This window comes from Carlito syrichta, unplaced genomic scaffold, assembly GCF_000164805.1.
Source record: "Carlito syrichta isolate Samal-C Ts95f unplaced genomic scaffold, Tarsius_syrichta-2.0.1 Scaffold308825, whole genome shotgun sequence".
Taxonomy (NCBI): domain Eukaryota; kingdom Metazoa; phylum Chordata; class Mammalia; order Primates; family Tarsiidae; genus Carlito; species Carlito syrichta.
In genome coordinates this window covers 748,979-775,886 of record NW_007252921.1, presented here as the reverse complement: position 1 = coordinate 775,886, position 26,908 = coordinate 748,979, and the positions used below count along the sequence as shown (strand labels likewise).

The 26,908-nt window shown below is 41.4% G+C and overlaps 1 protein-coding gene and 1 pseudogene across 2 annotated transcripts in view; both read left to right on the top strand.

Moving 5' to 3' along the window:
- Positions 1-2,549: 2,549 nt before the first annotated feature.
- The window catches only part of ZNF398 (zinc finger protein 398), a 38,501-nt gene continuing 14,142 nt past the window's right edge, over positions 2,550-26,908 (top strand). Inside the window, exons 1-2 of one of the 2 annotated variants that reach the window (XM_008065987.2) lie at positions 2,550-2,618; positions 4,870-5,265. The gene's annotated coding sequence lies outside the window, so the exon portion shown is untranslated. Of the gene's footprint in view, positions 2,619-4,869; positions 5,266-7,224; positions 7,255-13,450; positions 13,458-26,908 lie in introns of those variants that run through there. The other variant, XM_021716516.1, reaches the window with a different exon arrangement.
- On the top strand, positions 4,709-5,304 carry LOC110596359 (annotated as a pseudogene).

The window sequence follows — 26,908 nt, the reverse complement described above, 5'->3', positions numbered from 1 at the left end:
CTGCGACCCTGCGAGGGTCTCCGCGACCCAGAGCCCGAGGGCGGCCGGAGGGCAGGCCGGCCGTCCGGGAGCGGCCGAGCAAAGGAGAGCCTTCCTCCGGGGTCGCGCCGGCCACGTCGCCTGTCGCCCCGGGCTTGGCGGCTGCAGCCTGCGGGAGGGGACTTAGCGCGCGCGGGTGAGGGGGAGGACTGCCCCTCCAGGGACCCCAGGCTTGGGCGCGGGACCGAGAGGACTCGCTCGCCCCCTGCGCCCGGGTGTGAGGCCCGGGGATCCCCGGGTAGAGGGTGCGAGGCGAGTGCGGCTGCCCAGCCAGGACCCGGAGAGCGGGGCTGGCTAGGTCTTGTGATCCGTCAGCCATTCTCACGGCTGTAGGGGCTTCGTCACCAAAATCCTCTTCCGTGCTGCGACCTGACGGGGGCGGGGGCGACGTGCCGAGTTGTCCTCCGGCCACACTGCGCGGCGCCCCGGCTCCCCGGCTCCCAGCGCCGCGCACACGCCAGGCCCTCCGGAGCCTCCGGCCGAATGAATGACTGGCGCGGACTCCGAGGGTAGGGTCGGCAGTGCGCGCGGGTTGGCTCCTTCGCGAGTGTTTACGGAAGGCCCGCGGGGGGCCCAGGGTGGCCAGGGCGACCGAGACGACCGTGCCGTGCCTGCCCACAGCCATGCAGACTGCGAAGGGAATGGTCAGGTGACACGAGGAATGGAAAGCACTGCTTGGATTTGCCACCTACAAGGCTTGTGGTCACCTCAAGGAGAGCCATTTTAATGGGTCAGGAGCCAGCCTGGCCAGCCCAGGAGTGACTGGAAAGTGAGAAAATAAGGAAGGGCAGAGATGGCTGGCGAGTAGAGCAGACTCTTAAGCCTGTTTTTTCTTTTTCCAGGCTTCTTTTTGTAAGATGATAGAGATGATCATGAGTCTATGCCAGCCTGGTACTTTAGTAGTATAAGGGGAGCCACATACGTAACTTTAAATTCTCTAGTAGTCACCTTTAAAAAGTAATTAGCCAGGTGCAATGTTACATGTGCCTGTAGTCCCAGCTTCATTGGAAGCTGAGGCAGGAGGATCTTGAGCTCAGGAGTTTGAGACTGTCCAGACCCTGTCTTTTAAACGTATGTTTAAAAAGTAAAAAGAAATAGAAAAAATTAATTTTAATGATATGTTTTACCTCAATATATGCAAAATATTACTTCAGCATATATTCAACCAAAACAATTATTAATGAGATTTTACATTTTTTCACACGAAATGTTCAAAATCTCAATCAAACTAACTACATGTCAGGTGCTCAGTGGGTACACATGGCTAGTGGTTCCTGTATTGAGCAGTGCAAGTCCATGTTGTGGGGTAGAATCAGGAGAGATTGACATATGGGTAATTAAGAAACAATGTGCCCACACAGGTAGAAGGGGTTGGCATTCAGAGAATAAGTGGAAATATTAGACTTTTTTTTTTTTTTTTTTTTGAGTTGGAGTTTCACTCCGTCGCCCAGACAGGTCCCGGCCACCGCAGCCTCCACCCACTGGGCTCTGGCGATCCTTCCACCTCAGCCTTCCGAGTAGCCGGAATTACAGGCGCATGCTACCACGCCTGGCTGATTTTTGATTTATTGTAGAGATGAGGTCTCACTGCCCAGGCGGGTCTCAATCCCGCGGGCTCAGGCAGTCCACTCACCTCAGCCTCCCAAAGGTGCGGGATTAGAGGCTGAGCCATCGAGCCTGGCAGATTAGATATTATTAATAGGATGACATTTTTTTACCTTGGAAAGGAAAGAAGAAAGCATGGATTAAGTAACTGATAAGTTCAAAGTGGGAAGGAGTATGAAGAAAAAAGAAAGTTGAGAGAGGTTAGGTGTAAGGAATTTTCTTCTCAAAGAAGAAGGCCATGTCATCTCCTAAGAGTGAAGAGGCTGTGGCAGGTAAGCGTCTCACTACTCAAGGTGTGCTCCCTGAATCAGCATCGCCTGGGAACTTGTTAAAAACACAGAATCTCAAATTTTCCTTTCAGAAATACTGAATCAAAATCTGTATTTGTTTATTTTTGAGTTGGAGTCTCACTCCTTCGCCCAGGCTGGAGTGCAGTGGCATGCATGTTCACGGCCACCCCAGCGTCGACCTTCTGGGCTCCAGTGATCCTTCCGCCTCAGCCTTCCACATAGGTGGCACTACAGGTGCACACTACCACGCCCAGCTATTTTTTATTTTATTGTAGAGATGAGGTCTCACCAGGTTGCCTGGACTGTTCTCGAACTTGCAGGCTCAGGCAATCCACTCGCCTTGGTCTCCTGAAGTGCTGGGATTACAGGCTGAGCCACTGAGCCCAGCCCCAAATCTGTATTTTAACAAGATCTCCAGGTAATTATTACACACACTGAGAATCACTGTACTAAATGTCTAAAGAGTCTGATGAGGGCTTGTAGTAGCTAGCCACTTGATGGAATAGGAGAAGAAGCATGGAGGGCACCAGGCAGTGTTGAGGTCCTCACTTAGCTTAGAGACTGTTGGTGTGTGGTGACAGCAGTTTGCTTGATTGTGTGATTTCCTCTAGTTGGGCTTACCAGCCTTCTTACAGGAACGGAGAATGAGAATGATTGATTGAAGGCTAGAGGTTAGCTAAACAGGTAAGGCAGAAAGACATGAATGAAGGGGGTTTGAAAATGGCTGAAATGGGGCCGGGCCTGCTGACTCATGCCTATAATCCCAGCACTTTGAGTTCAAGACCAGTCTGGGCAACTTGGCGAGACCTCTTCTCTACAATAAATCAAAAAAATTAGCTGGGCATGGTGGCACGTCCCTGTAGTTCCAGCTACTTGAAAGGCTGAGGTAGAAGAATCATTCACCTGTTCCAGAAGGTCAAGGCTGCAGTGGGTGTGAGCATGCCACTGCACTCTAATCTGGGTGAGAGTGAGACTCTGACTCAAAAAAGAAAGAAAGTGGCTGAAATGATCAGTCAGAAAGGGAAGCATAGCGGGAACAGACAGATAAACCAGGGGCAAATAGAATGGTCAAAGGATTGAGTTTTCCTTTTTTTTTTTTTTGTTCCAGGGTCTCACTGTATCACCCAAACTGGAGTGCTCACCGTACCCTCAAACCCCTGGGCTCAAGCGTTTGCCTGTCTTAGCTTCCTGAGTAGCTAGGAATAGAGGCAGGTGCCACCACACCCAGCTATTTTTTTTTCAGTCAGAATCTCAGTCTGTCATCTAGGCTGGAGTGCAGTGGCACGATCACAGCCATCTCAGCCTCAACCTGCGAGACTCAGGCAATCCTGCCTCTGCCTTCAGTCGCTAGAGCTACAGGCATGCACCGCCATGCCTGGATTTTTAAAATTTTTTTATGGTAGAGATGAAGTTTTGCCAAGTTGCCCAGGCTGGTCTTGAACCCGTGGGCTCAGGCATTCCTCTCACAAGTGCTGAGATTACAGGTGTGAGCCACTGCTCCCCGCCTAATTTTTTATTTTTGTAGAGACAAGTTCTCACTCTATTTTTCAGGCTGGTCTTAAGGCTCAAGTGATCCTCCCTCCTTGGCCTCCCAAAGTACTAGGATTACAGGTATGAGCCCCTGCATCTGGCCAGAACTGGAGCTTTTAGTGGACTTGCAGACCAGGTGAAATGATAAGGTAGCGAGTGAGCTGGAAAGATAAGAGGCTGTGGCCACAGAGTGATTTATCAAGTTCATGGAGTTAGAAGGCTTTCTAGAGGTCATCCTAGTTTAACCTCCCATTTGTTGTATGAATTTCTTCCTTTTATCCCACTCTTTGTTTCAAAGCATGTTATTTTGGAACAGCCTGCTATTTTCTTGGAAAGATTTAGTTTAAAAATTATTTATTTGTGGGCCATGATGGTACATACCTATAGTTTCAGCTACCCACGAGGCTAAGGCAGGAGGATCACTTGCTCCCAGGAGTTCTGGACAGCACAGCAAGACCCCATTTCTAAAAATATATATATTATTTATTATAGATCAAAGTTTATATGCTTGAAATTTCCATATGTTGGTTCTAGTTCTGCCTTCTGGAGTAACAGAGTATAAGATTAAACAAGACTGTTCTGCCTTTTGTTTAATAACCTTCAAATATTTGAGAACAGCTGTTATGTTTACTCCAGACTTAAGACTCTTAGCTTATTCAGTCATTACTAAATGGTATGGTTGTGATTTGTAACAGGGCAGTTGACAAGGCCAGAGTGTATGGCTATAAGGGATTTATGAGAGAGCAGTGAGCTCAGTGAAACCTGGAAAGGATCCTTGCACACATATGCCTTTTCCAGAGTTAGAGGATACAGCGGCAACCTGAGCTGAGTCTTGTATTGGAGGACATGTACCAGACTGATTTTTTTTTTTTTTTTTGAGTTGGAGTCTCACTCTGTCGCCCAGACTGGAGTGCAGTGGCATGCTCCCGGCCACCGCAGCCTTGACCTGCTCCGCTCTGGCGATCCTTCCGCCTCAGCCTTCCAAGTAGCTGGAACTACAGGCGCGCGCTACCACACCCGGCTAATTTTTTGATTTATTGTAGAGATGAGGTCTCACCAAATTGTCCAGGCGGGTCTCGAACCCACGGGCTCAGGCAATCCACTCACCTCAGCCTCCCAAGGTGCGGGATTACAGACTGAGCCACCGAGCCCGGCTCAGACTGGTTCTTAAAGAGCCAATTTCATTCATTCAGTATCTTGCTGAATCTATCCCCGAACAGTCAAAGCAGTTTTCTTGGCTATTAATGCCGGTGAGGTCCAGCAAGATGAGGCATGTGCAGGCAGTACTAAAACTATGTTAGATTAAGCTCAGCTGGACAGTTAAGCAGTCCTTATCTGATTTTAGTTTGGAGTTAGGGTTCCTTCTAATGCTCAATGTCTTGTTCCATCTCTCCACTGTACACAGACTTCTGAATGGGACTCCGAGTGCCTTACATCCCTGCAGCCCCTTCCCCTTCCTACAGCCCCAGCAGCAAATGAAGCACACTTGCAGACAGCAGCCATCTCCTTGTGGACAGTGGTGGCCGCTGTGCAGGCTATAGAGAGGAAAGTGGAGGTCCACAGCCGGCGACTTCTACACCTAGAAGGTCGGACAGGGACAGCAGAGAAGAAACTAGCCAGCTGTGAAAAGACAGTGACTGAGCTTGGAAACCAGCTGGATGGCAAGTGGGCTGTGCTGGGAACCCTGCTGCAGGAGTATGGGCTGCTGCAAAGGCGTCTGGAGAACTTGGAGAACCTGCTAAGAAACAGGAACTTCTGGATCCTACGGCTCCCTCCAGGTATTAAGGGAGATATCCCAAAGGTAATACTTTCACTTCTAGATGTAAAATGTTACCACTAGAACTTATACTAGTAGTGAGGGACAGTCTTGGTCAGTTACTTAGATATTTTTATTTCCTTTTAAAAGTTCTTAAAATGTCTTATACTAAAGAAGCCATAAAGATATTTTATGTTTATCTCTTTGGGAAGCATTTTATGTTCAATTCAGTGCCCATTTAGTGTCAGGCTTCAGATTGGAAAGCTCTTTCCAGACCAAAGTAGGCTATGTGATAGATGGGTTTTTCTCTTTTGCTTTCTCCTACTAACTACCTAGGAGTCACTTCTTTCTTTGTTAACTTGTCTTCCAGAATTTTGGAGGGGAAACTAAATATCATTTAAATTAGTTGATTTAAATTTTTTGGCAATTGTGGTGAAAAAGTTGGAGGAGTAGGTAAGAGATGTATAGTTGAATGATTAATAAAAGGCTTGGGATTTTCCGTGTATCTAAGATTGAGGTAAATACTCTACTTCAGCATCCATAACAGAAGAAGTGTGCTGGAATACTAAGGCTCCTCATCCTTCTGGAGGACATAGCACATGAAAACAAAAGGAAATAAACATTGTTCTAAAGAAGTAGAAGATAACCTTGAGGCAGCTGATTTCCAAGCAAACTTGTTTATTTACTTATCAGTTCGTTCAACAAATATTTCTTGACTATTTACTATGTGCTTGATCAGTGTCTTGACAGCATAGCAGGAAGCAATTCACTTAACTCCTCTGGAGCTTAAATTTTTGTGGAGAAAGAAAGATAATAACATACACATACACATGCATTTAAATGCTTTGATAAAAATAAAGTACCATCTGGTGATCTGTTTTCAATTGTCAGAGAAGCTTTCATAAAGGAGCTAATGTTTAAGCCGAAACTGAAAGATGGGGAAGGACCCAAATGTGAGAAGATTTGAGGAAGAGTTCCAGGCAGAAAGAATAGCTAGAGTAAAGTCCCAGAGACACAAACAGATTTGAAACACTGAGGAAAAGGAAAAATGCCAATTAGTTGGTATGCATGAATGAATAAGAACATGCTTGGATAAATGGATAGAGGGTCATATCATTTAGGGCAGAATTTTTCAGCCTGGCTGTACATAAGAATTACCTGGTGGGCTTTTAGTATTTTGATGGCATCACATCTAGAGATTCTGACTTACTAGGTCCAAGATGGAGCCTAAGCACGAATAATTTTTAAAGCTCCAAAAATAACTCTAATATATGACTAGGATTGTGAGCCACTGTTACAGGGCTTTTAAAACCAAAGAAAGGAATTTGGATTTTTTAAAATTTTATTTTTGAGTTGGGATCTCACTCTGTCACCCAGGCTAGAGTGCAGTGGCACAGTCATGGCTCACCATAGCCTCGACCTCCTGGGCTCAGGTGATCCTTCCACCTCAGCCTCCAAGTATCTGGAAATACAGGCACATGCCACCATGCCTGGCTAATTTTTTTATTTTTTATAGGGACAGCGTCTCGCTGTATTGCCCAGGCTGATCTCAAACTCCTGAGCTCAAGCAATTTTCCCACCTCAGCCTCCTAAAGTGATGGGATTACAGGCATGAGCCACTGCGCTTGATTGGATTTGGATTTTTAACTTAAGTGTAATGAGAAGAAGTTGGAAGATTTTAAGCAGAGGTTAAGCATTTGATTTTATATTTTGGAAATAATCACTTTGGCTGTTTTGTGGAGAATGGATCATGGGGCGAGAACAGAAGCAGGGAGAAAGCAGTAAGGCTGCTATAATAGTAGGAGGGATGAGAGTAGCTTGGATGAGGGTAGCAGTAGTGGAGATGGAGAGAAATGGACAGATGCAGGATGTTTTGAACGTAGAAATTACTGTAGGACTACTGATGGGGATCAGGAAATACGGAATTAGGAACAACAGTAATTGTAAATTTACTGTGTGCTGTTAGTTAGAACTTACTCTTCTAAGTGTTTTATTTATTTTAAGGCATATAATTCTTAATAAGAATCCTAACTTGCCTACAATTATATAGGTATTTAATATAAATAGCAGTTGGGTTTTAACCCAGTTGGTTCCTGAGTATATGCTCTTAACCACCCTAAGTTTACTTACTGTTAAACTTTTGGCTTGAAGAACTGGATAGATGGTATTCACATTTCCTGGAGGAGAATACCTTGGGGAAATGTGCCACTGGTGGTTGGAGAGAATTAGGAGTTCTTTGGCAGTGTTATGTTTGAGATGCCTGTGATACATTCAGGAAAGATTTTAAGTGAACTCTGGAACTCAAGGGAGAGGGAAATATTTGGGAGTTGTTGTAGAGATAGTATTATACGTTATGGTACTAAAAGTGATTATCTTGGGAAAGAAAGTGAATAAGCAAGAGAAATAGTCCAAGAACTGAGCTCAGGAGTAGGAGGAGCCAACAGAGGAGACGAAGAAGGAGAGGCCTGTGAGGTAGGGAAACAAACAAAGAAGAAAGTATGTAGTGTCACGGGCTCAAGGAGAAAAAAAGCATTTCAAGAAGAGAGTTGTCATTTTGAGTTGAATATGTTACTGAGAAGTCTAGAAAGTGAATATGATTTGGCAACATAGATGTCACTGATGACCTTGACAAGAATTATTTGGAGTGGTGGGGATAGAAGACTGAATGGAACAGGTTGAAGAGTGAAAGGGGAGAGAAAATGGAGAGATAAACCACTCTTTCAGGTTTTTCTGTGAAGCAGGGGAGCAGAGGGTGAGGAAGTACCTGGGAGGAATACTGGAGTCAGTTTCTGATAGAGTACCTTCTCTACAGTGTGTTTCGTTTGTGTATCTGGAGTCCCTCCAGAAGTCCTTAGGATAATTTAAATGTAGTATTGGTTGTCAGAATATCAGTAAAGGAAAGCTAAAGTCTTATCTGTATAAGTGGTTAACACTTAAACTGTCCATCTTAGACTCAAATCATATACAAATAACGTGATTTCTCTTAAATATTTCTTTTTTTAATTTAAATTTTATCTTATTTTTTTGTTTTTTTGTTTTTTGGTGTTTTTTTTTTGAGTTGGAGTCTCACTCTGTCACCCAGACTGGAGTGCAGCGGCCGCTCCCGGCCACCGCAACCTCGACCTTCTGGGCTCCAGCGATCCTTCTGCCTCAGCCTTCCAAGGAGCTGGAACTACAGGCATGCGCTACCACGCCTGGCTAATTTTTGATTTATTGTAGAGATGAGGTCTCGCCAAGTTGCCCAGGCGTGTCTTGAACCCGTGGGCTCAGGCAATCCACTCACCTCAGCCTCTCAAAAGCATGGGATTACAGGCTGAGCCACCGAGCCCGGCTTAAATTTTATTTTTTTATAGAGATGAAATCTTGCTGTGTTCCCCAGGTTGGTCATGAACTGATTTCTTTTTTTTGTTTTGTTTTTAGTTGGAGTTTGCTGTGTCTCCCAGGCGGAAATGGCAGTGGCACAATCATGGCTCGCCCCAACCTTGACCTCCTGGGCTCAGGCAATCCTTCTGCCTCAGCCTCCTGAGTAGCCAAGACTGGTGCATACCGCACACTGGCTAATTTTTTTTATTTTTCTGTAGAGACAGAGGCTTGCTATGTGACCTAGGCTGGCCTCTACCTCCTGGGCTCAAGTAATCCTCCTGCCTCAGTCTCCAAAACTACTGGGTTTACAGGTGTGAGCTGCCACATTTGGCCTTAAGATTTCTTAATGAAGTTAAAATGCATATGATTCCAGTTAAAGTGTTTTGAAGATTTACTCAGTTGAAATATAGGAAATAAGCTAGGTGTGGTGGCTCATGCCTGTAATCCCAACACTTTGGGAGGTGAAGGTAAGAGGATTGAGCCCAGGGGTTCGAGACCAGCCTGGGCAACATGGCAAGACTTCGTCTCTACAATAAATAAAAAAATTAGCCGGGTATGATGGTGCTTGCCTGTAGTTCCAGCTACTTGGAAGGCTGAAGCAGAAGGATCGCCTGAACCCAGCAGTTCGAGGCTGCAGTGGCTGTGAGCATGCCACTGTACTCTAGCTTGGGCAACAGAGTGAGACTCTGATTAGAGAAAAAAGAAATATAGAAAATAGCCCGGCACGGTACCTCATGCCTATAATCCCAGCAGTTTGGGAGGCTGAGGTGGGAGACTCACTCGAGCTCAGGTGTTTGAGACCAGCCTAGGCAACATAGTGAGACTTTGTTTTTATAAAAAAACTTTAAAAATAGCAGGTGTGGTGGTACACAGCTGTAGTCCCAGCTACTTGGTAGGCTATGATGGAAGAATCATCTGGGCCCAAAAGGTGGAGGCTGTGGTGTGCTGTGATTATGCCACTGCATTCTAGCCTGGGCAACAAAGTGAGGACTTGACTCAAAAATATACATATGGGAAATAAACTTTTGTGACCTTTCCTTGCCCTTATATTTGAATGCCAGGTACCAGGTCCAAAATAATTTTCCCCCAAAATTTTAATTTTTAATTTTTTAATGTGAAATATATACAGCGTGACATTTATTATTTTAATCAATTAAAAATATATAATGCAGTGGTATTAAGTACACTCACATTGTTATGCAGTCATGACCCCCATTCATCTCTAGAGCTTTTTCATCTTGTCAGACTGAAACTCTGTACCTGTTAAATAACAACTCCCCATTCTCCCTCCCCTTATCCCCTGCTAATCTCCATTCTTCTTTCTCTTCTTATGAATTTGACTACTCTAAGTACCTCATATAAGTGAAATCTTACAATATTTGTCTTTCTGTGAACAGTTTATTTCACTTAGCATAATGTTTTCAAGGCTCATCCATGTTGCAGCATATGTCAGAATTTCCTTCCTTTTTAAGGCTGAATAATATTTCATTTCCCTCAGAATTTTAAGATCTTTGGTCCTTTTTCTCATAATATCAAAAACCATTGATGAAAAGCTTAATACCAAATCTGTTCTTATTTGTTAGTATTTTTTCCTCTCTCTCTGGAAGCTTTTATGCCTGTTTCTCTAAAATGTATTGAGGGTGTGCTTGGGTGCAGGTGTTTTCAAACTTGTGCTGGGCACTTGGTCTTTCAGTCAGAAGGTTGGTGACTTTTCAGCTCTGGAAAGTTTCTTGTTTCTTTGGTTTTTGTTTTTGTTTTTTTGAGGCAGGGTTTCACTCTGTCATCAAGACTGATATGTAGTGGCATTGCAGCCTCAACTTCCTGGGGCTTAAGCAGTCCTTCCACCTCAGTCTCCCAAGTAGCTGGGACTACAGGCACACAGTACTACACCCAGCTAAGTTTTTTATTTTTCTATAGAGATGATATTTTGCTGTGTTGCCTAGGCTGATCTTGAATTCCTGGGCTCAAGCAGTCCCCGTCTCAGACTCCCAGAAGTGCTGGGATTACAGGCATGAGCCACTGTACCTGACAAGAGGTTTTCTTCTGCGATTCTAATTTTATAATAGTGCATCTCTTTTCTCCCCCATCCTGTTTTCCCATTTAAAAATTTTCTTTTTCCAGAACTACTGTTTGACAGATGATGGATTATTGTCTTTATCTCTTAACTTTTACTTCATATTTTTCACCTTTTTACTAGAGTTTCTTGACCTTCTAAACTAATTTTTTAAATTATTATTTTTAACTGATGCATAGTAACTACACTTACTTATGGGGTACATTGTGATATTTTTACACATGTATACAATATATAATGATCAAATTTGGGTAATTAACATATACATCACTGCAAACATTTATAATTTCTTTGTGTTGGGAACATTAAAAATATCCTCTGTTCTAGCTGTTTGAAAATATATAATTATTAACTGTATTCACCATACAGTGCTATCCAACACTAGAACTTATCTCCTATCTAGCTGTACTTTTGTTTCTCTTAACCAACCATCCCCTATCTCTATCACCCACCATCTTCCTATCCTCTAATTCTAATCCCATTATTCAAATCTCTATTTTTATGAGATCAACTTTTTAAGCCTTCACATAGGAATAAAACATAGTGTTTATCTTTCTGTGCCTGGCTTATTTCATACAATGTTCTCCAGATTCATCCATGTTCTTGTGAATGACAGGGTTTTATTTTTATTTTATTTATTTATTTATTTATTTATTTTGAGTCGGAGTCTCACTCTCTTGCCCAGGTGGGAGTGCAGTGGCACAACCATGGCTTACCATAGCCTCAAATTCCTGGACTCAAGTGATTCTTCTGCCTTAGCCTCCTGAAGAGCTGGGACTACAGGTGCATGCCACCATGCCTGGCTAATTTTTTAAATTTCTTGTAGAGATGGGGTTTCACTGTCTTGCCCAGGCTGGTCTTGAATTCCTGTGCTCAAGCAGTCCTCCCTCCTCAGTCTTCCAAAGTGCTGGGATTATAGGCATGAGCAGCAACGCAGCCCAGATTTCAGTTTTAATTATGGCTGAATGGTATTCCATTGTGTGTATGTACCACTTTTTTTTATTCCATTGTGTATATGTACCACTTTTTTTATTGTAAAGGTATGGGGTACAAGTCAGGATTAGGTACATAAGTAGTTTACGTACAGGTGAATATACCACATTTATAACCCATTCATCTGTTGATGGACACTTAGGTTAGTTCCTTATTTGGCTATTGTAATTAGTCCTGCTATAAACATGGAAGTGTAGATATCTATCTGAAATACTGATTTCTTTTTCTTTAGGTATATGCCCAGTAGTGGGATTGCTGGAACCTATGTAGTTCTATTTTTAGTTTTTTCAGGAGCCTTCATACTGTTTTTCATACTGGCTACACTAATTTACATTCCCAGCAACAGTGTATCAGAGTTCCCATTGCTCTGCATCCTCACCAGCATTTTTTATTTTTATTTTTGTCTTTTAGATCAGGGGTCCCCAACCCCTGGGCCACAGACTGTTATTATTAGTCTGTGGCCTGTTAGGAACTAGACTGCACAGGTTAGTGGTAGGCCAGCTATCTTGTATTTACAGCTGCTCCCCATAGCTCGCGTCACCACTTGTGTTCCACCTTCTGTCAGGTCAGCAGTAGCATTATATTTTCATAGGAGTACGAACCCTGCTGTGAACTGCTCATGTGAGGGATGTAGGTTACACACCTTTTGTGAGAATCTAATGCCTGATGATCTGAGGTAGAGCTGAGACAGTGAGGCTAGTGCTGGGGAGTAGCAGCAAATACAGATTAACATTAGCAATGAAGTTTGACTGCACAGAGATCATAATACAATTGCTTTCAGACTCCTATCAAAAAGTGAGTGGCAAGTGAGTTGGTATACTTCAGTTGTACAGCCGCATCTGGTGGCAGGGTTTAAGTCAGAACCTGACACTTATTTTTAGTCTGCATATGGTCTGTCCGTTATTTTATTTGCCACTTCCAGCTTTTTTTAATGGTGAGTTGAATAATTATTTCATTATATATTACAATGTAATAATAATAGAAATAAAGTGCACAATAAATGTTATGCACTTGAATCATCCTGAAACCATCCCCGCTCCTCCACCCGCCCCAGTCTATGGTAAAAATTGTCTTCCGTGAAACTGGTCCCTGATGCCCACAATCTTGGGAACTGCTGTCTTAGATAACAGGCATATAAGTGGTCATAGTACAGGTAAAGTTTTGGCCTCCCATTGGTTCTCACTTCACCTGGTTTGGGATTAGGTACCCTTATTAATGTTATGTGCCAGCCCCTCTCCCCCAGCTTCCCAGCAGTGATCCATCATTGCCAATCTCTTTAGGGCCATTCTAACTGGGATGAGAGGAGGGTGCCTCGTTGTGGTTTTGCTTTGCATTTTCCTGATGATTAGTGATGTTGAACATTTTTTCATATGCTTGTTGGCCATTCATATGTGTTTTTTTAGGAATATCTATTTAGATAAATTACCCATTTTTTAATTGAGTTATTTATTTTTTGCTGTGTTATTTGACTTCTTTGTGTCTTCTGGATATTAATCTCTTGTTGGATGAATAGTTTACAAATGTTTTCTCCCATTCTACAGGTTATGTCTTTACTTTGTTGACTGTTTCTTTTGCTGTACAGAAACTTTTTAGTTTGACATCATCCCATTTGTCTGTTTTTGTTTTTGTTAATTTTTATTTTAACAATTATATATTTAATTTTAAATAATATGTATCTTCCTTTATCCTGGACTTTTTTTTGGATGCAGTATCTGCTCAACTTTTCCTGAGAAAATATGTATTAGAAATTTGTTTGGGCCACATGAGGTTCTCATGCTGGTAATCCTAGCACTTTGGAAGGCCCGAGGCAGAGGGATTGCTTGAGGCCAAACATTTGAGACCAGCCTAGGCAACATAGTGAGACTTTATCTCTACAAAAAAGAGAGAGGGGGAGGAAGGGAGAGAAGTTTGCTTGATTTTTAGTTTATTGTCTTTATTTTTCCTCTGGTATTATTTGTGGTATTTATTCATGTTGGTGCTGTTAGTTTCTTTCAAATATTGGGGCAATCCTTGGTTGGTTGTTCATATGCACAAGTGAAGAATTAGATTGATTAATTATAGGAAGCTGACTTGTGTCCTCTGCCACCATGCAGGTCTGTTGAACCAAAGGATTCTCCTTTACCAGAGAGAACCATCTCCATAGGTGCTTGATATAGGTGGGCTTCATGTTAAGGTGCCCCAGCAAGAAGCAAATATAGACTGTACAGAGATCACTAGAGTCCTGAAGGAATAAGGTGGTACTCTTAAGTTGTTAGTACCCTTGCCAGGATTCCATGCTGTTTCCATGCAGGTTGTTAAATTTCTTTACAGATGAGGTCTCTGGTTTCGACTTTGGGATAAATGCCACTGATACCTTGCTCCGTCAGGGCTGATGGGGTGGCAAAGGAGGGGGCTGCTATTCTAAGGACAGACCTTTAAACTGCAGTTCATAACCACTTTTTATTCCTACTTATTGTAACTACCAGCTTTGAGCCTTGGAATTCCTCTGGATTTCTTGACTGCAGTCCTCTTCCCTTTTTTTTTTTTTTTTTTTTGAGTCAGAGTCTATCGCCCAGGCTGGTGTGCAGTGGCACCCTCGTGGCCACTGCAGTCTCGACCTGCTGGGCTCAGGCTATCCTTTCACCTCAGCCTTTCAAGTAGCTGGAACTACAGGCATGTGCCACCATGCCTGGCTAATTTTTGATTTATTGTAGAGACAAGGTCTCACTAAGTTGCCAGGCTAGACTCAAACCGTGGGCTGAGGCAATCCTCTTGCCTCGGCTTCCCAAAGTGCTGGGAATACGGCATAAGCCACTGCATCTGGCAACTACAGTCCTCTTCTGTGTGTAGTCAGAGAAGCGGCATCCTTGCCTAATTTTATACCTCAGCATACTCTCATCTCCTGTCTTTCAGTGAGAATCTCATCACAAACTTTGATCTGGTGTTGGCCTATCCTTCTCATTCTTATACTGGTATGGTTATAGTCTCTCCTGATCTTACTTCTCTCTCTTGTTCTTATTTACTGTCATTTCAGTGAAATTCTGGGAGGGGAGGAAAGTAAGTGTGTGTTTAGTTCAAAATTTTTAACTGGCAACCCATCCCAATCCTTTATTTTTTCATTTTATTGTATGTATTTTTGTTGTAAGCTACTACAGACCTTTTATGTAGTGACATTAGATGAAAACAAATTGTTTATTGAGTTTACAAGTTTATACTACTTAGCCTGATTTTAGGTGCTGTGCAGGATGTAAAGATGAGTAATTTATGGTTCTAGTCCCCAGGGATCAAAATTTCTAGATAGGGAGAAAAAGTTGACACAAATGAAGGAATTACAGAGGGGAAAAAAATCAATTGCTTAATAGTACAGTGTAGACTTTAGCATCTTAAAAGATATGTTAAATTTATGAAGGTATGTTATGACCTATAAAGTGCCAGTAAGTTGTGATCTGATAAAATAAGTTAATATCCAGTGCAAACTATACAGAGTCTGGAAAATGGATTGGAGAGGATGAAAGTATTTATTTAGCTCTATTCAAGTTTGTCTATGTTTTTTAGAATAAAGTTGCTCTAGAAGTAACAGCAATTTACCTGTTACATGCAGCAAGGCACAGATATTGCTAAGAAGGTCATTTCCGCTTCTCTGATTCTATAAACATCACATAACCTTTATACCATAACTTTGTTTCCTGAACAGAGCAGCCCGGGTGTCAGGCCAGGTATGGCTCTAATAGAAATTAAAATGACTTTCATCTTTAATTATTAAATTGTCTCTTGTGAAGTTGAATTTTTTATCATCAAATCTCCAGGGCATGGACTTGGGGTGACCTGACAGCATTGGAGTTCTAAAGTGGAGACCAAATCCCTGGAGTAACAACAGTGACTCCACCAAGGTGCAGATCATTAAAACAACCAGTTTTCAGCCTCTGCTGCTAAAGATGGGGCTCTCAGAGGATGAAGGCCACCAGGGTAGCACTTGGCATCACTCAAAGTGGGGTCAGAACACTCAAGTGCTGTTGTCCCCACCATAACATCCTTAGCCAAGAGATAGGGGCAGCTCAGAGAATTCCCGTGGCCCACCTCACCCTACAGTCCAGGCATGTCATTTAGATTAGGCAGTGGACCCACACAGACTTATAAAGACGTCAGGAGGAGAAGCATTAGTAAGGGAAACCAGAAGTACAACCAAGTCCCCCTTCCTCTGTGAAGCTTCCCCATTTCAGACAACACTGAGCTCTTTATTCTGTGAACACTCATTATACTTTTCATTTAACAAACATTTGGTGAGCACCTATGTGTGAAACACCCTTGTTCAGACCCATGAAGGCTGATGGGACATGGTTCCTGCCTTCCTAAAGCATCCCTTGGTAGTCTTTTCCATCACTCCTTTCCCACTGCAGCTGCACCTGGTAGTCAGGTGGGTTCTCACTGGCTCTTGCTTGATCTCACTCAAAAACCTTCTAAAATATTTTACCCCTCTTAAAAAAAAAAAGCATGATATAATTCTTATTTGATTAGTATTTTGTGGCTCGAATCAGGTCACTCTTTTGCTCAGAATTCCTCAACTCCTCATTACATCCCACCCTCCAGCCAAATTGGGTGAATTGCTGTTCGGCTGTACACACCCCACAACGCCTCCTATTTTGGTCATGTTGCCTCTATTTAGCATGTTCTTCATCCTATCCTTAAAGGACCAGTTCAAAAGCCATTTCTCATGAAGCCTTCCTCAGTGTCCTATATCTGAAATAGTTATTCTATGAACTCTTACCATACTTTAGCCTCACTTATCTTAAGGCATATACTATTCTACCTTGTGTTAGATTTCCTTAGCAGCCTGTGAGTCCAAGAGAAGAATCTCTGATTTATCCTTATGCCCCTCCATTGAAATGTGCACATGAAGTATTAAAAATTTTTTTTAATCAAAATGGTTCTTAAAGTATGATCCATAGACCCCAGAGGGTCGGCAAGGGCAAAATTATTTTTATAATAATACCAAGATGTTATTTACCTTTTTGACCATTGATATTTGCACTGATGGTCTAAAAGCAATGATGGATAAAATTGCTGACCCTTAGCACAAATCAGGGCAGCAGCAACACATTTATTAGTAGTCGTTATGTTCTTCACCACTTTGCCCTTACGGCAGAAGAAGAAAAAACAGCTTCACTTAAGAATACTCTGCTAAAGCAGTAAACATTATTACTTTTAATGCATCTTGACCTTTTGGTATCTTTTTAATTTTCTGTGTGATGAGATGGGAAATATATGTAATACATAATATATTTCTGCTGAATTACATAAGCACAATGGTCGTCTTTAAGAAAAGCTCTTGAGCAATTCAAATTGTTAGCTGAACTGATTATTTTTCATGGATCAACATTTTTACTTGAAAAGGTATCTGACAGGCAGATTTTAATTATTTAAGCTTAGGTATTTGGCATACATTTTCTTGAAAATGATCAAAACTCTTTCAAAGAAAACAGCTAATAGGAATTATTGTCAGTGATAATATTTGAGCTTTCAAATGAAAATTAGAAGTTTTAAAAACTTGAATCCACTACTGTGAACTTAATAGCTTCCCAAAATTTAAAGACTTTCTGATAAATGGTGATTTTTAATAAATATGATTCTTTTTTGAAATGTGTCAACATGGCCAGGCTTGGTGGCTCAGCCTGTAATCACAGCAATTTGGGAGGTCAAGGCAAGTGGATTGCCTGAGTCCATGGGTTCAAGACCCACTCGGGAAACTTGGCAAGACCTCGTCTCTACAGTAAATCAAAAATTAGCTGGGAGTGGTAGCGCGCACCTATAGATTCTGCTACCTGGAAGGCTGAGGTGAAAAGATCACTGGAGCCCAGCAGTTTGAAGCTGTGGTGGCTGAGAGCGTGCCACTGCACTCCAGTCTGGGCGACAGAGTGAGACTCCAACTCAAAAAAAAAAAAAATGTGTCAACACTGGGAATATCTCCCTAACTCACTGAACCAGTATTTTCCAAATAACCAGCACAGATTATTACAAAACCATACATAGGTAAGAGATACATTCAGAGTATAAAGTAGACCTATAGATTTTAAGGTGAAATATTGTGAAAAGTTCATTTTGTATTGCTTCAGATTACATGTTGCAAGTAATTCTTTTTTTTTTTTTTTTTGAGTTAGAGTCTCACTCTGTCGCCCAGACTGGAGTGCAGTGGCCGCTCCTGGCCACCGCAGCCTCGACCTGCTGGGTTCCGGCGATCCTTCCGCCTCAGCCTTCCAAGTAGCCGGAATTACAGGCACGTGCTACCACGCCTGGCGAATTTTTTGATTTATTGTAGAGATGAGGTATCGCCTGTCCAGGCGGGTCTCAAACCTGCGGGCTCAGGCAATTCACTAACCTCAGCCTCCCAAAGGCGCGGGATTACAGGCTGAGCCACCGAGCCTGGCTTGCAAATAATTCTTAAGGCACTACCACTTGTTGAGTTTTGGTGCAGCATTAAAGAAAAATATATCCAGTTATCTTAAAAGGCTCTTAAATATTCACCCCTTTTCTAGCTTCAGGTTTCTGTGAGGCCAGCTTTTCTTCATATACTTTAACCCAAACAATGTTATCTGTCACAATAGATAAAATATAAAAGCAGATAGGAGAATCCATCTGTTTTCTTTTTCTTTTTTTTTTCTTTTTCTTTTTTGAGTTGAGGTCTCACTCTGTTGCCCAGACTGGAGTGCAGTGGCATGCTCATGGCCATTGCATCTTCCATCTGCTGGTCTCAGGCAATCCTTCTGCCTCAGCCTTCCAAGTAGCTGGAACCACAGGCATGCACCACCGTGCCTGGCTGATTTTTTGATTTATTGTAGAGACGAGGTCTCACCATGTTGCTCAGCTGGTCTCAAACCCCTGAGCTTAGGCAATCCTTTCACCTTAGCCTCCCAAAGTACTGGGATTACAGGAATAAGCCACCGCTCCTGGCTGTTTTCTTTTAACTGAACATTAAAGAGATTTGTAAAGATGTAAAACAATGCTATTAATTTTTTTTGCTTTGCAAAATATTTACGTTATCATTTAATGGGTTTATTGTTATTTTTAGAGAAATACATACTTTTTAAAAATTCCATTTTTATAATATGGTAATCTAATATGGTACATCCTCCAGAGACTTCCTAAGAAAAGATGCATAGGAAGCATACTTTTTGAGTCTGCATATTTGAAATGTCTTTAATTTATATGGGATCGATACTTTAGCCCCTTTCACTCAGATGTCCCCTCTGAGGAAACATTGTAAATCTAGCAAACCATTCGAAAGTCCCCGGACATAAAGAGATTGCTGGTAATTTTACAGGACAAACTTATGCCAGCACAGATTTTTCAGAAATGTGTGTTTCCTTGAAGTTGTCCATTCAAATTGTACAGAAAAGCAAATAAAGAGATGGAATATATACTAAGATATGATTGATCATTTGAGAAGTGTTTTTCAGGAATCATGAATGCATCCTTCCATATCTTCTTTGAACAACAGACTGGACAATAAATTACATATTATTAATATAGAAGGAAGAAAATAAGACTGCATTTCTGCTTAAGTAGAAAAACACCAGGTGGAAGATGTCAAACATCCTATTGCATAACACGTATCAATGATCCTGCATTGCATATTGGTGACTATTTCACATTACCAACATTAGAAAAATATAAGATTAAACAATTTTGATTTTTTTTTGTCATAAATAAGTTCCTTAATGTCCAAAATTCCATTACAAGCCAAGTATCATTACAGTAAGATAATTGGTTCCAGTACTGTACAATTAAATTGAAATGATTCATTTTTCACTATTTTGTTAAAAAGTACGGTCAACTTGCTGGTAGGTGATCTGCAAGATATATCTGAGTGCAAAGGGTTAATTTTAAAATTTTGTAAAAATACTTCTCCCTCAGAAATTGAGGTTTTGCTTCATTATCTTTCACACACAGTGTTGTTGAGTAATCTGATTTTTGTTATTTTGTAGGTAAACTGTTTCTTTCTGGTTTTTTTCTCTGGAAGGTTCTGGAGTTTTTTTTAATAACTTGATAATATGAAATGTTATAATGATATGTCTAGATAATGGATTTTTTTTTTTCATTTATTGTGCTTAGTGCTCAGTGTGCTCTGGAGGTTTTTATTTTGGAAAATTTTCTGGGTTTTTTTTTTAGTTGAAGTCTCACTCTGTTGCCCAAGCTGGAGTGCAGTGACACGCTCAGGGCCACTACAGCTTCAACCTACTGGGCTCAGGTGATCCTTTCACCTCAGCCTTCCAAGTAGCTGTAACTACAGGCACGCACCACCACGCTCAGCCAATTTTTTGATTTATGGAAGAGATGAGGTCTTGCCAAGATGCCCATGCTGGTCTCAAACTCCTGGGCTTAGGCCGTCTTCTCACTTTGGCCTCCCAAAGTGCTGGAATTACAGGCATGAGCCACTGTGCCTAGCTTTTTTGTTATTTTTTTTTAAACTTTCTTCTCTTTCATTTTCTTTATTCTCACTCTGGAGCTCCTATTACTCAGATGTTAAACATACTGCATTGAATCTTTGTCTTTATTTTTTTAATCTCTTCTTTGAGTTGGAGACTCACTCTGTTGCCTAAGGTGGAGTGCAGTGGCATGCTCATGGCTACTGCAGTCTTGATCTGCTGGGCTCAGGTGATCCTTCCGTCTCAGCCTTCCAAGTAGCTGGGACTACAGGCATGTGCCACCACGCCTGGCTAATTTTTTTTTATTTATTGTAGAGATTTTGTCATGTTGCCCAAGCTGGTCTCAAACTCCTGGGCTCAGGCAATCCAGTAGTCTTCACCTCTCAAAGTACTGAGTTTACTCTTCTTTATCTATGTTTTTCCTCTATAACCTGAGAGAGTATCATTACATTATCTTGATTTCTTTTACAAAAATTTTTAATTTTGGAAAAAAAAAATGTATGTGTGTACACACATACAGTCATGTGTCACTTAAAGACTGGGATACTTTCTGAGAAATGCATCATAAGGCAATTTTGTGGTTGTGCAAACATCATAAAGTACACTTAAACAAACCTAGATGGTACAGCCTACTACACACCCAGGCTTTTTGCTTTTTGCTCCTAGGCTACAAGCCTGTACAACACATTACTGTGCTGAATACTGTAGGAAGTTGTAACACAATGGTAAGTTTTTGTGTATCTAAACATAGAAAAGGTACAGCAAAATATGATTTAAAACAAAATATGGTTTACCTTTGTAGGGCACTTACCACAAATAGAGCTTACAGGACTAGTAGTTGCTCAGGGTGAGTCAATGAATGAGTAGTGAGTGAATGTGAAGGCCTAGGACATTACTGTACATTAGTATAGACTTCATAAGCACTGTACACTTAAGCCACACAAAATTTATAGAAAATTTTTTCTTCAATAATAAATTAACCTAAGTTTACTCTAACTTTTTTACTTTGTAAACTTTTACATTTAACTTTTTGACTTTTGTATTAACACTTAGCTTAAAAAAAAGACACCTTGTGCATTTATACAAAAATATTTTCTTCCTTACTCTGTTAGTTTTTTTCTATTTTTATTTATTTTCTAACTTTAAAAACTTTTTTGTTAAAAATGAAGACACAAACACACACATTAGCCTAAGCCTACACAGGGTCAGGATCATCAACCTCCACATCTTGTTCCACTGGAAAATCCTTGGGAGCAATAACACACATACAACTGTCATCTCCTGTGATAATAGTGCCTTCTTCTGGAATACCTCCTGAAGGCCTGAAACTATTTTACAGTTAACTTTTTTTTAATAAGTAGATGGAGTAGAAGAAGTACTCTCTAGAATAAGGATAAAAGGTACAGTAAATTCTAGTCATTTATTAACATTATCAAGTGTTATGTACCATACTAATTGTATGTGCTAGACTTTTATATGACTGGCAGTGCAGTAGGTTTGTTTACACCATCATTACCACAAACCTATAAGTAATATGTTGTGTTAGGACATCTGTGATGTCACTAGGCGATAGGAAGTTTTCAGCTCCATTGTAATCTTTTTTTTTTTTTTTTGAGTTGGAGTCTCACTCTGTTGCCCAGGCTAGAGTGCAGTGGCATGCTCATGGCCATCGCAGCCTTGACCTGCTGGGCTCAGGCGATCCTTTCGCCTCAAGCTTCCAGGTAGCTGGAACTAGCTCCATTTGTAATCTTATAGGACCACTGTTGTATATGTAGTCTGTTGTTGACCCAAATGTCTTTATGCAGCTAATGACTGCATAATAGTTACAAGGAATGTTGTGTTCTTTAATTGTCCTTTTTCCCTAGCATCCTGCTTTTATTCTTTGAGTGTAATGACTTCTCAGTTGTTTATAGGAATACTAACAGAGGAGTTTCTCTAATACTAGAGAGTTTTTAAAAATTTGTGTGCCCTAATCAATTTAATTTAAGTTCTACCAGTTTCCCCAGATAACTCTTATATACCTTTATAGAAGAACTTTCCACTTTTTGCCTAAGAATTAGTGCCTAGCTGGAGGCCAGTCTATGCTCGGGAGTGGAAGGATTCTTTTTTCTTTTTTTCAATAGCTTTGATGGTACAAATAGTTTTTGTATAGTGGCAAAGAAGTCTGGGCTTTAAGTGTACCCATCACTCCCATCTGTGCACGTTGTACCCAATAGGTGATTTTTTTCATCCCTCCATCCTTCCCCCCCTTCTGAGTCTCCAGTGTCCATTATATCATTCTCTATGCCTTTGCAGATCCTTAGTTTAGCTGGAGTGAGAGAGTTCTTTTCTGCATATCATTCCCTTCATGAAGTTTTGATCCCAACTAAGCAGAATTAACAGTTGTCCTCTAAATGCACTCTTCAGTTTTTCTTGCTTAAATGTTTTTTCCATTCCCATTAGGACTAGCGAAAGTCCCATCTCTTTTCGAGCCATCCCCACCCCATTTTCCCATTTTAGCTCTGTTTCTCTCTCTCTCTCTCTCTCTCTCTCTCTCTCTCTCTCTCTCTCTCTCAGTCGGAGTCTCACTCTGTCGCCCAGGCTGGAGTGCAGTGGCGTGCTGACATTCACTGCAGCCTTGACCTGCTGGGCTCAGGGGATTCTTCTGCTTCAGCATTCCAAGTAGCTGGAACTACAGGTGTGCGCCACCATGCCCCCGCTAACTTTTTTGGTTTATTGTAGAGATGAGGTCTCACCATGTTACCCAGGCTGGTCTCAAGCCCGTGGGCTCAGGCAGTCCTCTCACCTCAGCCTCCCAAAGTGCTGGAATTACAGGTTACAGGCATGAGCCACCATGCCTGGCTATAGTTCTGTTTCTAAATTGTCTTGTCCATGTCATTAATTTGTACATAGTCATATGCCCCTTTTGTGCAGAAACCTTATTTTAATAATCTTGGTGTTTAAGGAAAACCTTGTACTTATACTCAGAATGTTTTCTTGTGTGAATTAAATACTGCTTTTGTGGGCTGAGAGTGGTGCCTCATGCCTGTAGTCCCAGCACTTTGGAGGCTAAGGTGGAAGGATCACTTAAAGCCAGAATTTGAAGACCAGCCTGGGCAACACAGTGAGACCTTGTCTCTACAAATTTAAAAAGTTATTAAAATATAATTTTAAAATTGGAAAAGAAATACTGCTTTGCAGTTATCTAACTCTGTGAGTAACTATTTAGAAGTAATGTCCTCCACCCTCTCAAAGCTCATAGCCCTAGAGTTTATCCCCTTTCTTCCTGAAACCATTGTGAATTTCTAGGATTGGTTTGTGTCTTAAGTTTTACTTGTATCCTTTTAGGACCTCACATAGGTTTTTACAGCTGGTAGGCACTTAGTAAAGATTTATTGAATGAATGGGCTGGAGGTTTAGGTGCTGTCTTGGCTGCATACCATATCCACGAAGTTCTGTCCACGGAGGAGATACTGCCTTCTGCCCTTGAAGGTCTCCCAGGATACCTCAGATTTCTCTCAGGGTCAGAAGCCTGAGGGCCCTTTTGGCCTTGTGCCTCTTCTTCCCTCTGACTCCTCTTTGCTGTCTTCTTGCTCTGCCTGCATGCCACCAGAACCTCACCAAGCATGGTGGACTAGGCCAACTCTTGGGGTATAGGATTGCATCCCTTAACCCCAGTGCCTCCCTGAGATGAATTGAGTGGGTGTCCATGGTTGGAGCTGTGAGGGTGTCCCTGGTGGCGAGTGTAACCAGAACATCAGTCACTATTTTTTTATGTGTATTTCATTGCAAGCACCATTTGTGAGTGTGTTACAATTTGGCCCCCAAGGTTCTGCCTTAGCAAGAAGAAGGTGGGAAATACATTTGGAAAGAAAACTAAAGCAATTAAGAAAGCACAGTGGACCGGGCACTGTGGCTCACACCTGTAATCCCAGCACTTTGGGAGGCGGAGGTAAAGAAAAAGAATGCAGAGTGGCTCACACCTATAATCCCAGACTTTGGAGGCTGAGGCAGGTTTGCTTGAGCCCAGGAGTTTGAGACCAGCTTGTGCAACATAGTGAGACCTCATCTGTACAAAAAAATTATCTGGATGTGGTGGCATGCACCTGTAGTCCCAGCTACTTGCGATGCTGAGGAGGAGGGATTGCCTGAACCCAGGAGTTCAAGGCTGTGTGAGCCATAATTGTGCCATTGCACTGCATGCACTCCAGCTTGGGTGACAGTGTGACTTAGACTCAAAAAAAAGGAAGCCTGAATTCAGGCTGGGCATGGCGGCTCATACTTGTAATCCTAGCACTTTGGGAGATAGAAGTGGGAGAATTGCCTGAGCTCAGGAGTTCAAGACCAGACTAGGCAATATAGTAAGACCTTGTCTCTACAAAAATAAAAAAATTAGCTGGGTGTGGTGGCAAACGTCTGTAGTCCCAGCTACTTGGAAGGCTAAGGTGGAAGGACTGCCTGAGCCCAGGAGTTTGAGGCTGAAGTGAACTATGATTGTGCTACTGCACTCCGGTCTCCAGCCTGGACAACAGACAGACCCCGACTCAAAAAAAAAGAAAGAAAAGCAAACTCACCAGGAAAGCTTTCAGCTGCTTGAAGAAATATGAGGGGAATTAGTAGAGAAAACTAAAGACTTAGAAGAAATTAAGCTGCAGGTGTTAATGCCCCCAAAATTAGAATTATTAAGAACCCAACTACAACAGGAAGTAGAAACTCCTAGGAGAGTATTTTTGGGATCTTGATGAAGAAGGGGAAAAGTATAGAGATGAATATAATAAGCTTCATTATGAACATGCATTTCTTAAATCAGAACTTGAACACCAGAGACAATAATTTTCATGTATTTCAGAAGAAAAATTAAAATATAAATTAGAGATTGCAAGATTGGAGAAAGATGAAGAACATAACCAACTGCTTAGTGTTGATCCCACAAGAGACAGTAACCAAGTGAAGGAACTTGTTGAGAAAAGTCCATTTGTTTCAGAAATTAAAACGTTCATAGACTAAAGTAGCAGAACTAAGGGCTGAAAAAGAGAATTCTGGTGCTTAGGTAGAAAATATCAAAAGAGTACAGGTGTGGCAGTTGGCTGGGTTGCCAGCTACAGTCAGATCCTTGGAGACTGAGAAAGAACTAAATGAAACCTTTAAACTAGAAGTAACAAACATCAAACTGGAGGCAGCTAGAGCTAAGAGTGAGCTAGAAAGGGAAAGGAAAAAAAAGATTCAGCGTGAACTGGATGGTTTACAGACAATGAAATTCTCAAACCAGCTATTTTTACCGCAAAGCCTTCTTAGCAAAAAAGATCATGAATTAATATGTAAGGTACATGATGCCAAGGAAGGTTATCAAAAGCTTGTGGTATTACAAGATAAAAAACTAGAACTTGGGAACAGTTTAGCAGATTTAGTAGATGTCTGGAAGCAACCTGGAAGAGACTGCTGGAAGTAGTATGAAAAGAAATTGTGGGTTACACAGATGGCAGAAGAGGCGACCAGAAGGGAACTTTAGGCTATTAGGTTAAAACATGAACAACAAATTGTAAATGCAGAGAAAGAAAAGAAAATTCTGAGCTGAAACAGTAAATCAGTTTTCAAATCCAGGTGATCTCAACTGCAGAGTCAGTGAATGACTCGCAGAATTCAAACGAAATGCAGAAGGAAATGATGGAGAGATTAAAACAGGAATGCTAAAATTTAAGAAGTCAAACTGAAAAGTGCAACTAGAAGTTGAAAGACATTGGAAGAAGAATAGAGAGTGGTTAGAAAAGCATATGCTTCACTAACATATCTCAAAGAAATGTATAATTAAGCTAAAGAGAAACTGCAGTGAACTGTATTTGCTCAGAAAAAGAGAAAATCTGAAAACATGAAAACAAATTGAGGAGATTGTAGGATAAAGTGGAAGTCTTGAAGGCACGTAGAGAAGAACTGGAAACAGAAAATCAGGTTTTAAGTAAACAGTATTTCATTTGAAGAATATACAAAGCTTTAAAAAAAGACTAAAGGATATAAGGAGAAGACATAATGAATTTTGAAGTTTCATTCTGTTTCCTAACGTGCCTCCAGTATCAGTCCTGTTAGCTTTCAATCATCAACCATGGCATTATCTTTTCCTCCTCATATGCAGGATGGAACAGCATCAAAGGGAACTCTCTACTCATGAAAAGAACAAGAAACAGGACAAATAGAGGAACTTAGATCTCTGGGGGAATGATGTTCTTGGAGAAAAGGCACTTCAAAAGAGATGGAATAAGAGGCTCAATGCAGCTTGAGTTTTTTTTTTTTAATTTATTTTTTGAGTCAGAATATTATTCTGTTGTTCTGGATGGAGTGCAGTGGCACAATCATGACTACTGCAGTCTTGACCTACTGCACTCAGGCAATCCTTCTGCCTGAGACTTCAAAGTAGCTGGGACTATAAGCATGCGTCATCATGCCTACCTAATTTTTTGATTTCTTGCAGAGATGAGGTCTCACCATGTTGCCCCCAACATGGTGGTCTCGAACTCTTGGGCTCAGGCATTCCTCCCACTGTGGCCTCTCAAAATTCTGGGATTACAGGCGTGAGCCACTGTTCTTGGCCAACCTTAAAGTTAGCCGAGCTTGAAATTTTAATGTATGTGACATTTAGATACTTTATTGCTGTTTGCCAAAGCACTTGTATGTGCCTCAAGAAAAGGTACTAGACACATGCTGTATTATATGAGTGTTGGGATTTTAGGATTATACTAAAGACATTTAAAACATTAAAAGAATTTCAGAGATATTTAGAATACCAGTGGTGCCAAGAAAGTATATACACATTTTAAGAAATGTTAAGAGATGTTTGCCATAATCAGAAGGGTCTGGACGCTGATGGTAACTGCTTTGAGCACCTCTT